A 12,255-nucleotide genomic window follows, 5' to 3' on the forward strand; every position below is an offset into this window, starting at 1 on the left:
CCATATCGATCAAGATTATGTAACGTGTATTAAAGTTTTCAACGGAATTCCAGTCCTATCACAACATTATCGCTTAGTGTGAGACAAATGGCAAGGTGGACAACAACATAATGTATTTTTTTCTCAGAAAGGATTTCCAAGGACCACAACCATGTTTGACCTGGAAGAATGTATCCTTATCACCAACTGTAGCGAAGGTAATTCAACAGCTTCGTAAATAATATAATGTTTGGTCACCATATACACCTCTATTGCCATATATACGTCTATATATATTCTATAGCAGTCAACATAAAGATCAAACATCACAGACTACAGTTGTGAGTGAGTTAATATTTAGCGTCACATCGGCAATATTTCAGCCATATCGTGACTAGAACAATAATTATTCATTTATATCAATGTTAAAAGCAACAAATCTAGAACGTAAAAACCTGCCATCGGAAGACAGTAAAAATACTAATTGTCACACCTCTTAATTTAAAACTAGCATGTAAAACTAAAACATTTTAGTGAGTGAGTTAAAATTTTAAGTCACATCGGCAGTATTTCAGCCATATTGTGACTACATCAAGTTATATATTTATAGTGAGTGAGTTAAATTATTAAAAAATACTGTCAGTGAAGGACAGTAAAACAACTAGTTTATCACAGATGTAAATTTAAAAACTAATAATTAAATTTAAAACGTTTTAACTATACAAGCCAACAACTGAAGGTAGATCACCATACTAGGGACAACTACCGTTATGGCAGAGGGAGGATCAACATTACCTTGGAGTAGATGCATGATGAAGGCACAAAAACGCAAGAATGTATAATTTTCCTCTTGATATCATCATTGAGAGATGAATGTCGCAATACGGTTAACTTGAGTACAAACTCTTTGCGCCGTGAAGCTAGTATGGTGTAACAACCGGAACGTGCACGGTCCAAAGCGTTTGTACTCCAGCAAAATTTATTGATCATAAAGTTTAATACGTGTTTATACTTTGTGAACTTGACATTTTTAAACTTTGTTGAACTTTTGAATTTATCATAAAATGAGTCCATGCATCTGAACATGAGCAGTTGGTGATGGTATTTTCACAAACGTTCATTTTATTTTCAGGTTCGTCACTGATCAAAAGAAAGAAGGTAATTTCTGCTACTATTTGTTTTTATTTATTTTTCATGCGTGGAAGTCAAGGTAAGAACCCTGTTCATTTGTGAGTTAGTGAGTGGGTTAAAATATAATATCACATCGACAACATTTCCAGCCATATCGTATCTATGAACGTTGTGTGATCGGCATTCTAGTAGTTGGTGAGTCAATAATGACAGCCTTCTTGTTTATTGGAATGAGCATCGTTTCGGTGAAAGAACCTGATTTGGTCACTTGAGCCGTTGTGACAGGTTTAAATTAATCCCTTAAATTGTCACTTTAGAATCATTAAAACTTGAGAAAATCCTTTTGAAGATTGTAATTGATCATGTGACTTCCATCTCACCTGAGGCAATACGTAATGTACGTGGCTACAATTCCAGGCACGATAAAACAAATACAACAATACGTAATGTACGTGGCTACAATTCCAGGCACGATAAAACAAATACAACAATACGTACCTGATACTGAACATATGACAACTGCTTACAGGTATTTGCAATCAGTGAATCGCTGATGATTAAGTGCCTCATTCTGAAAGAGGGTTTGATTCCTGGATGGGACTCAACCCCAGAACGAACTAGAATCTGTGCTTCACTGATAAAATGTAATCAGAAATATAAAATATGTAGTAGTTATCTTATGTTTAAAGTTCTATACCGATGAAATACGTTCCAAGAACATATTCTGCCTAGTTATGACATTTGATGTTGTGTAAGAGGATCAGGATATAGAAGTTCGAATTTGTCATCACATATATTGTGACCCTCCGACGATTCGCAATGGTGGATTCTGAAGGATCTTATCAAGACTCTGTAAAAAGCGTGCTAACTATCTTTGTGTGCCTTCCAACACATCGGCATGTTGATTCTCGATGTCAAAGTGTAATCCATATCCATAGAGATTGGTTTTCAGTATCATTCTGAGTGAGTGGGTGAGTTAAGATTCTAAGTCACATCGGCAGTATGTTAGCCATATCGTGACTACATCAAGTTATATATTAATAATAATTATAGGTAAAGTATAAAAACCTGCCAACGAAGGACAGTAAAACAACTAGACACTCATAGATAAATACGTAAAACTAGTAATATATTTAAAAAAAATTAAGCCTACATGACAATACAATATAAAAACAGGGTATAGATTGCCAACAACCGAAGGTAGATCACCATACTAGGGACCATGGGGACATCAGTATCATTCCGAGTAATAATTTCACGCTTGACATTGGATGAAGATCATAGCTGTTAAATCCTACAGATCGTTAGGTGTTAATATTTTGTTAAACGCTCCAACAGTACCTTTCACCTCTTGTTGTACTGGAATGGTTATACATTAGCAGTGTCATACCATACTGAATGTACCGTAGAATCAGGTAGTGTATCTCCAAGCGTACAATAAGCGTTATGCACTTTCAGTTTTGCATTGGAGAACCTAATTATTGCGCCTTTTGAAGGATTATGTAAGTACTAGGCGCCACGTCGAGCCATATATATGTGGAACATCAAGGAATGTTTGTGAAGCCTCTCGGTGATGCGCAAACCATGATATAAACACAACAGGAGAAAAGCTTCGCCACCAGTGTTCGCCACCAGCGGATGTGTCCTAAAGAGCTTGAATGAAAGCAAATGCATTATTTAAAACGTTGACTATGATGTTGATGTAACGAAATTGGTGATGAGATAAAAGGGCAGAAAGTCATGTGTTGTTGACATATGATACTCCTTGTCTTCCTGAGCGCATAGAAATGTATTTTCAATCATTTCGTGCCCGCCTTTACGTATCACCGTCAGTTAGATGCTACAGTTAGCAACAATTTGACCACATATCTTTGAGGTAAAACCTCTTGCATGTACAAGATGTAATGGATAGTTAGAGTGGAAAAAGAAGTGCCATATGCGGAAATTACTCGCATTGTTAAGGTCACTCCTGCTCCATCTTACACGTCTACCGTTGCGGGAAGTATTGTTGTTTCTCCTCGACCTGATAAGGCTTCAGTAGAGATATGTGATGTACGTACTACCCATCCACCTAATGTTCCACCTTCTGTTTCTCGCTGTCCTTCTACTTGTCAAGTGCATGGGTCACATACTGAGTAATCACAGTCCACTCACAGCTACTGACTGCTCCCTTGGCTCAGTACTGCATACTAGGTACTTCTCCTCAGTCATTAATGATCTTCTTGTTCGAGGTCATGACTTGCAGCTTCAGAGTTGAGTTGAGTTGGGCTTTACGTCACATCGGCATTATTCCAGCCATATAGTGACGAGAACAAGTCTGCATTAATATACATTGTAAGTACAAAGTGGTTTCGTTTCAAAGACACACATTCGTTACATTGTCATTTTGGAACAAAGAATGTCATAGCACTAAATTGAAAAGCAGGTAAATTCGTTAGTGACATTACACAGTTACAATTTATGATATAGATCAACTTCCCTCAGGTAGTTCAGTATCAGATGAGCGCTCATGCTGGAGAACAGATCTTTCAGATTGGTTGCGTGATAATGCGAGTCCCTTGCAGATGTAAAGTCCACACAGTCAAGCAGAATATGCTTGACGGTGAAAGCTCATCGCAGGAGAGACATATGGGGGGTCCATCCCCATCCGTTTTTAGCAGATAGTCATGTGTAAATCGACTGTGGCCAATACGACATCGTCGTAAAATTACTTCATCACGTCTTGACTGGCAACCCAAGTAGGTATAACCGATTGTTGGCTTCAATTCATGGAGTTTGTTTCTTCCTACTTGAGTGTCCCACCTTTTTTGCATCAGGTCCCGAGTATAGCTTTTGATAGTGGGTTTGAAATCACTGTAGGGGATTAGCAGTGGAGATAGGGGCTTTTCAAGAGCTGCTTTTGCTGCAGCATCGGCCTTAGCGTTACCTGCTATGCCGACGTGACCCGGCAACCAGCAGAGGACGATGTCATATTGGCCAGTAGAAAGGTCGTTGTACAGTTCTAGTATGTCGAGGATGATTGGGTGACTTGAAGTCACGTTTAGACGTGCTTGAAGGCAGGATAATGAATCTGTAAAAACGATGAAGTTTTAGGACTGATTTTGCTGTTGAATGTAGGTCAAAGCTGAGAAGATAGCTTTGGTTTCAGCGGTGAAAATGGAACTGTTGTGGGGGGATCCTAGAGGAGACAGTCTTGGCTCCAATGACTGTAGCGCTGGCAACTTGGCCATCGTCCTTGGATCCGTCTGTGAAAATGGATCTATGAGTATTATACTTCGAACGTAACTGGTTGTATTCCTGTTGGAACACCAAGGGATTTGTTTCAGACTTTTTGAGTTTGGTGAGGGTAAGATCGACCTGTGGTTTAACCATATGCCATGGTGGTGAGGACAAAAGTCGGTATGGTGCAATGATGTTGAGATCAATTTTAGCTGCAGATATGTGTGGTTTGATCCTGATCCCAAGTAGTGGAACCAGGCTTGGCAGTTTAGGAAATAAGTTTTCATAGAGCGGGTTGAAAACACAATTGTATGCTGGATTGGACTCATTTGAACGTAATTTAGTGATATACTGCAGTGAGAGTTTAATGCGGCGTTGTTCAAGTGAAGGTTCATTGGCCTGCGCATATAGACCGGAGAGGTCCTTAAAGCTCCCAGGCAGAGCCTCAGCCCTTGGTGGTGGATAGAGTCTAATTTTTCTAAATTGCTTTTGCAGGCTCCACCCTAGACAATGGAGCCATAATCTAGTTTACTGCGAACTAATGATCTGTACAAGTGAAGGAGGGTGGTCTGATCCCCTCCACACTCTGTATTTGAGACTACTTTTAGCAAGTCTAGAGCCTTCAAGCACTTTGTTTTCAAATATTTTATGTGTGGTAAGAATATCAGGTGGCGGTCGAATATGAGTCCCAGGAATTTGGCCTCTTCTACTACCTTGATGGGAGTACCATCTAAAGTTAGGTCTGGATCCTTGTGTGGTTTGTATTTACGACAAAAGTGAATACAATTTGTTTTGGATTTTGAAAACTTAAAACCATTTTCATTTGACCATTTTTGGATTTTGTTAAGGCAGAGTTGTAGCTGCCTTTCTATTGCGTGCATGTTCTTACCACGACATGAAATATTGAAGTCATCCACGAAAAGGGACCCATCAACGCAACTGTTCAGAACGTTAGTGAGGCTGTTAATTTTTATGCTAAAAAGTGTGACAGACAGGATGCTGCCTTTGGGGACGCCCTGATCTTGGTGGAAATGATCAGACAGTGTGGAACCCACCCGAACTTGAAATTGTCTGCTATTTAAAAACTGAGATATGAATTGAGGTAGTCTACCCCTCAATCCAAACTCGTGTAAATCTTTTAGGATACCATGTTTCCACGTTGTATCATATGGTTTTTCTAAGTCGAAAAAGATAGATACAGTATGTTGTTTGTTGACAATGGAGTTTTTGATGAATGATTCGAGACGCACCAGATAGTCAATTGTACTTCGGTTTTTTCGGAAACCACATTGGAGGTCACTGAGGAGGTTATTGGTCTCCAAGTACCAGATTAATCGATTGTTGACCATGCGCTCCATGGTTTTGCAAACGCAGCTAATTAGGGATATAGGACGGTAGTTTGAGGGATCAGTATGATCGCGGCCGGGTTTTGGTATAGGGATGATAATGGCATTGTGCCACGAAGGGGGAAAGTGTCCAGATGTCATCAAATATATTTAGTAGTGTTTCCAAGCCTGTGTCAGGGAGGTGTTTCAGAAGCTGATAATGGATTTCATCAGCTCCTGGCTCAGTGTCGTGAGCCTGTCCTAGGGCAGTACGTAATTCATGGAGGGAAAAAGTTTCATTGTAATCCTCACCATTATCAGAATTAAAATTGACTGGTTTCTTTTCTTGTTGGGTTTGGTATTTCTGGAACTGAGGGTTATAATTTGATGAGGAGGAGTGGTTTGCCAAAGTTTCGCCAAGTTTGTTTGCAATTTCAGATTTATTTGTTAGGAGGGAGTCACCATCTTTCAGGTGGTGAACTCCTGATTTTGACCCTTTGCCCTTAATCTTTTGAATCATGTTCCACACCTTGGACATGGGTGTGCGGATGATGAGTTGATTTTTGACACATATTTCCTCCATGACCGGCGTTTAGTTTGTTTGAAGGTTAGTTTTGCCCTGGCATTTGTCATTTTGACAGCATTCAGGTTATGCACTGTAGGATGTTGTCGGAAATATTTTTCCGCCTTCTTCCTATTTTTCCTAGCTTGTTTGCAGTTTGTATCAAACCATGGTTTGCGTATGTGCGGGTTTGCAGAAGACTTTGGAATAGTTTTGTCTCCGATGGCATTTGGGACGTCTGGAAATAGTTTCATGGGGTCAGGAACATTCCTGAAGTTGTCCGGCTTAAGTTTTTCTGAACATAGGGTTTGGAATAAAGGCCAATTGGCCTTAGTAAAATTCCATCTTGTTGATGGTGGTTCATCCGTGGGGTTGATAGGAGTAGGAATTGTTGGGAAGTGGTCGCTTCCACAAAGGTCGTCATGGAACGACCATTCGAACTCATTTAAAAGATTAGAATCTGTAAGTGATAGATCGAGAGCAGAGTATGATCCAGTGGCAGGATGGAGGTAGGTGTTTGATTCATCGTTGAAGATGCATACATCATTATTTGAGAGAAACTCTTCAAGGACCTTGCCCTTACTATTTGTATCAGTACTCCCCCATAGGGGGTTATGGCCGTTGAAGGCGCCCGTGATTATGCAGGGCTTCGGGAGTTGATCATATAAGTTCTGAAGATCTGATAGGCGAACAGTACTACTGGCAGCTTCAATGCTACCAAGAAGGATCAAAAGATATTTTGGAAAAGTCTGGTAGCTCATGGTGATAATCGTAAACAATTCATATCAAATAGTTCTAACTCTCTGGCGTTATATGTGTGCAGGGGACATTCCGTTGGCCAGATCGATGCTTGTATTGTTGGTCACTGGATTGTCTGGTCTCGAGTAATTACAGATCGCCGCCATGCGGCGTTTAATAACAAAAAAAACAACCCAAACCAAACCAAACCGTTGGCGAGAAAGCAATTTCAAAATATATGGTGATGTCAGTTTCCGCCATGGTGGAATCACGAGCAATAAATAATGTCAGGAATCCTCCAAGGCTGTTCAATATTTGTAAAATGGGATTTGTCCGTCCTTCAAAGATCATAAGATACCTTAGGCTGTTTTGGAATCTAATGCAGTTATGATTTTCTTTCACGTAAATACATCTAACGCATAAATAGAAGATTAGTCACCATGTGTTGTGGGGAAGTAATAACGAGTGATTGAGTTAACATTTATCGTCACATCGGCATTATTGACGTAGACGAGAGAACCTTATACAGCAATATAAAAATGTATGAAATATGGTTAAAGGTTATAAAATCCTGTCGCCAAAGGGCAGTATAACAACTAGTACATCAAATTTTATTTAAAACCAGTTAGGGAGCATACAAAATAGTAAACTGTTTAGTGACAACACAATATAGAAATGAGCGGAGAAGTAATAAAACAGACAGTAATAGAAGAGTTGTTGAAACGGTTTAGATGAATCACAGATGGTCCCTTTAAATAATGGTAAAATGACCCAAAGGGATAGGGGAGTTTTCCGCTTTGGACCTTCCGAGTATATCCTTTCATTATCTCCTAAATATAACTAGGGTGTATTCCAAGACAATGCTGTTATGACTTCCAATCATTTACTGAAATTCATGTATACGTCCGCTTATATCTTCGAATGTACACGTTCCCCTGTGGAAATTTAAACATGCAAACTGATCGATTTTTCTTCTCTTTGTAAGAAACATATTACATTCAAACTGATGCGAGAAGACGATGTTTCAAATGATAACATAACTTCAATATCTATTGAAATATCCCAGGTAACTTAAAACTGTTAGTAGTACTGATAACGTCCAGACGGATTTCAGAGAACTGAAAGACTCTTAGGAAACCGTTTTTACCTGATATTTAGCATGACCTCCTGATTCTACTCCTTGGCTGCTTTTGAAACCAGGTCTTTGTTATGGTCTGGATCCAACCACGAACAAAGGAATGAGTCCCAATGTTACAAAAGATGTGTCCCAAGATTTTGTAACTGAGGAGAGGTGAGGTGAAATTGGGTTTAACGTCGTGCTTGAGAATATTTCGCTCATATGACGACGTGCATGCGTGTGTATGTGTATGTGCGGCTGTTTGTACTAGCCCAGACTTATTTAAGGTCGGGTGGGCCAATGGCCAGCGAGTCCTAACTTGACACACAGACGGTGCATCCACAAAGACATATTTTATATCATTGATCTCGATGAGATGAACCCACAAAGTTCATGCGCCAGTGTGTTCACGTGTTCATAAGCTCACAAATTGGCTCTGAAAATGCATTTCTGCAGACATTTCTGGCGGAATTTTTTTTCCGGGGAAATTTCTGGTGGATATTTTTTCCGCAGAAATTTCTGGCAGACGATTCCTACCAGAATTATCTTAATTGAATAAATAAGACAGCATCTTTGGATAATTTAATAAGGTCTTTCTGTAAATGATGCTTTTTCTCCTGACAACAACTTCAAGTTGGAGGGGAAATGATTCCCAGATGTAGATCGCAGCACAAGTCTTACAAGGCATATCTTAACATCTAATCAAGAAGAAATGAAAATAAAAATAATTTGGTGATTTCTCTATACATCATTTATTCACACGAACTAAGTAAACACTTGTGTGCTGGCGAAGTTTTGTGCTGCAGATTTTGTGTTTTGTTATGGTACATTTTATGCCTGTTCAAAATTGTTTGATCAGATGTGGTGTATACATGCTGAGGTGTTTGGCCACATGTTTCCATTAGGTTATTGCTTGCTATCCAGTAGAACAAAAGAGTGTTATGGTAGCATGTTTAAGTACTTGTGTGATGTTGCTCGCAAGCGAGTCTTAGAGTTTGCTTCACATACAATCCAGTTGGACTTTGAACTGGGAGCTCACAATGCCGTGAGCGATGTATTTCCTAGGACATATCTGTTAGGGGTGTGTTATTTTTTCATTTCACCCAGTGTATCTGGATGAGAGTGCAGAAAGAAGGTCTGGTGATGGACTAAACGGAAGATGACGAAGTTAAGAAGCTGCAGTAATATGAATGTTTCCTTGCCTTTAAAATGCTTAATCACATGTTTGTACATAACAAATACGTCCTGATTACATAAGTAATATGATTTTCATCGAAACCTATAAGTATATTATATTGTGCTAATGAAGATATTACCCCTGTTATCATCTAAAAAATAATGAGGAAACATGTCTTGTTTTGTTAAATACGGTAACATGTTTAAATTACTTAGCATGTTTTCACAGCATATCTGGGAAAGCCACATTCCAAACAACCATAACTATTGCCGGGAAAACCACATCAATTTTGGCTATCAGTTTTATAAATGTGGCTTTGCCGGCCTGTAACGGCTACAGGAGAGACCCATTGCGTGTCTGTATCTTAGAAGGTCAAAACTGAATACTTTTTGTTGTATTCAGTTTTATGACGTCTCATTCAGTACGTTACTTGCATGGCATTCACTAAACGCCAAAAGAAATGTTACCCTCCTATCTTTATGAATTGAATTTTTTTTTATCAAAAATATGTTATAACAAATTCTCAAATGCATTCATATTTAGGTGAGATGCATCTTTTTCAGATGAGTTAAATTGTCCCATTTTCAACCATACCGAAATAAACCAATAACAGTGACTTAGATGTCCAAAAGAAAGGTTGAAATAAATTTCTGCTTTGAGACAAAGATAAACCATTTAAAGTCTCGATTTTTCAACTATTAAAACAAAAACAACCTGTTGTAGACTGTGTAAAATTGTAAAAGAATCATACCTTTGATTTCAGACTTTCAAAACATTTTGTGCTGATTTGCATTAGTGAAAACAAGTAAAATGTGTCTTTGATATTGTGAAAAAGTATTTAGAACATCTAAAATTATCTTTGTTAACAATTGTGCTTGCAAAGTAACATTTTTACCTTTTCTGTTTACAAATAGCAATATCAATCGCCAAAACGTAGCAATATTCAAGCAGTATTTGCATCCATTTCACGTGTAGAATGATTCTGTAACTAGGGTATTAAGAGTGATTAGAATGCATGATATGATACACAAGTACGAGAAATATTCCATGATTAACAGCTAAAGAGAGAGAAAGAGCCATTGGGATGTTGCAGATTGGGTCGACATACAATGTTGTTACCAACGCCCTCATACAATGCCAATACCACCGTATCACGGTTATAAGACTTATTCAGCGCTACAGACAGACTGGGGTCACCGTAGACGGACCAAGAAGTAGACGCCCACGCATCACAACGCCAGCTGAAGATAGGTACCTCCGTCATTAAGGAAAGAGGGTAACGTTTCTTTTGGCGTTTAGTGTATGCCATTTATACTCTAGCACACTTTTATATACGTAATATAGAAATATTGCTTTTGGTGTCAACGAAATCCTCACAATAGATTCAACCGTGTAGTTACCCCATAATATTCAAGTTAAGAATAGTATCATGTTCAAAATATTATCCCTTCTAAGTACATTTCAAAATGGATGAAAAGGTGTATTGATATGGGACAGCCAAATAAATGAGAGATGACTAATGGAATAGAATAATAGGAACACGTGTACCTATTTAGGTTATAAGGCAAGTGGTGAGTGTTCAGGTCAAGGGTTTTGATTGTAATATTATAATGCTGGCTTGTGAATTGAGACAGGGATTTATTTATACCCATATTTGATGCCATATTGTATAAAACTTGAATGTTTTACTTCTTCAAAACCTCAATCATGCTGTGAAAATTATGTAATAACGTAATGCGGGTAGCAAATGTGTGTTCTTGATGGTAGTAATACAACTATCCCAACAAATATATCATGTGTAAATACTTATGTATTTATTTATTTTTTTATTTATTTTTTTTTGTGTTTGTGTGTGTGTGTGTGTGTGTGTGTATTTGACCGTCCTTTCACCTGTATCAGATATGACACACCTGCGTGTGTGGGCCACTTCTTATTTATTCCAGGTAGTTAGCATTCAGTTCTGAATTGTTGGGCTTGGGGTATTTGCATCAGAATTAGAATAATTGACCCAGAAACAGGAACCTAAAAATATATACACTTGTGTTATCGCCAACTTACCTCCAAGACAGGTTTGAGGAGTTTAAAGGTTTCATATCATTAAGACATTAGATGTTTTGGTTCAGTTCCGTGTTAGACATATTCGATACACTATGTTTCAGGTGTACTTATTGGCAAAGAGGTCACATGATGTAGGTTGTGTATATATACAAATTATACAACAGCGTCATGAACAGCAATTATGACTGTTTGTTTGATTAGCATTCAAGCAGTTGATGAGTCAATAATAAAGCATACGGCTTCATAATAGCAACTTCTTGTTCATTGCATAACGCAGCGTGCAAGGAGCGCTGTGAATGTAGTGACAGGTGGCGTAGTCTCCAAATGCCTACAGTGACAAATGCCTACAGTGTAGAATAAACAAAGTAATGCACCAGTGATTTCAAGCAGCAGAAGCTTCTCCCGATTACATAAATGGAACATTCCAACAGACAAGGTGGACAAATGCCTACACAATGAAAAAATGCTAGGGGTTTTCATATATTTGTGAAATTGAACAATAATTGAATTCACATCTTTACATCTGACAGGGTCAAATATCTTTACATCATCTTATGCATATTTTTACTGGCAAAAAGTCTGAGAATTTGTTTTACCCCATTTTCACTAGTCGACCAACAGCACTGAGAAAGTCCAAGGGAGCCTTCACACCAGCTCAACATGTTTCCTTCTCAAACTTACTCAGTACAAAATCTATTGCATGCTAAACAGAAGTAATTAAATTGCTTTTACATATATAGTTCCTGTTGAGAAAGATAGACAAATTGTATTGAAAACAAGCAAAAAGGATACATAAGGCACTGCTTGTGCTGATATGATCAGATAATCTCTAGGAAGTTTTCATAATGTAAACAGGTTAAACTCATTAGGGTGGAAGTGACCACTTGTGTGCAGGGAAGCGTATCACTGCTGCTCACCTAAAACAACATACTCCGTAGCTATTATTGCC

This window comes from Haliotis rubra, unplaced genomic scaffold, assembly GCF_003918875.1.
Source record: "Haliotis rubra isolate DU_JTF1 unplaced genomic scaffold, ASM391887v1 Scf108, whole genome shotgun sequence".
Classification (NCBI taxonomy): Eukaryota; Metazoa; Mollusca; class Gastropoda; order Lepetellida; family Haliotidae; genus Haliotis; species Haliotis rubra.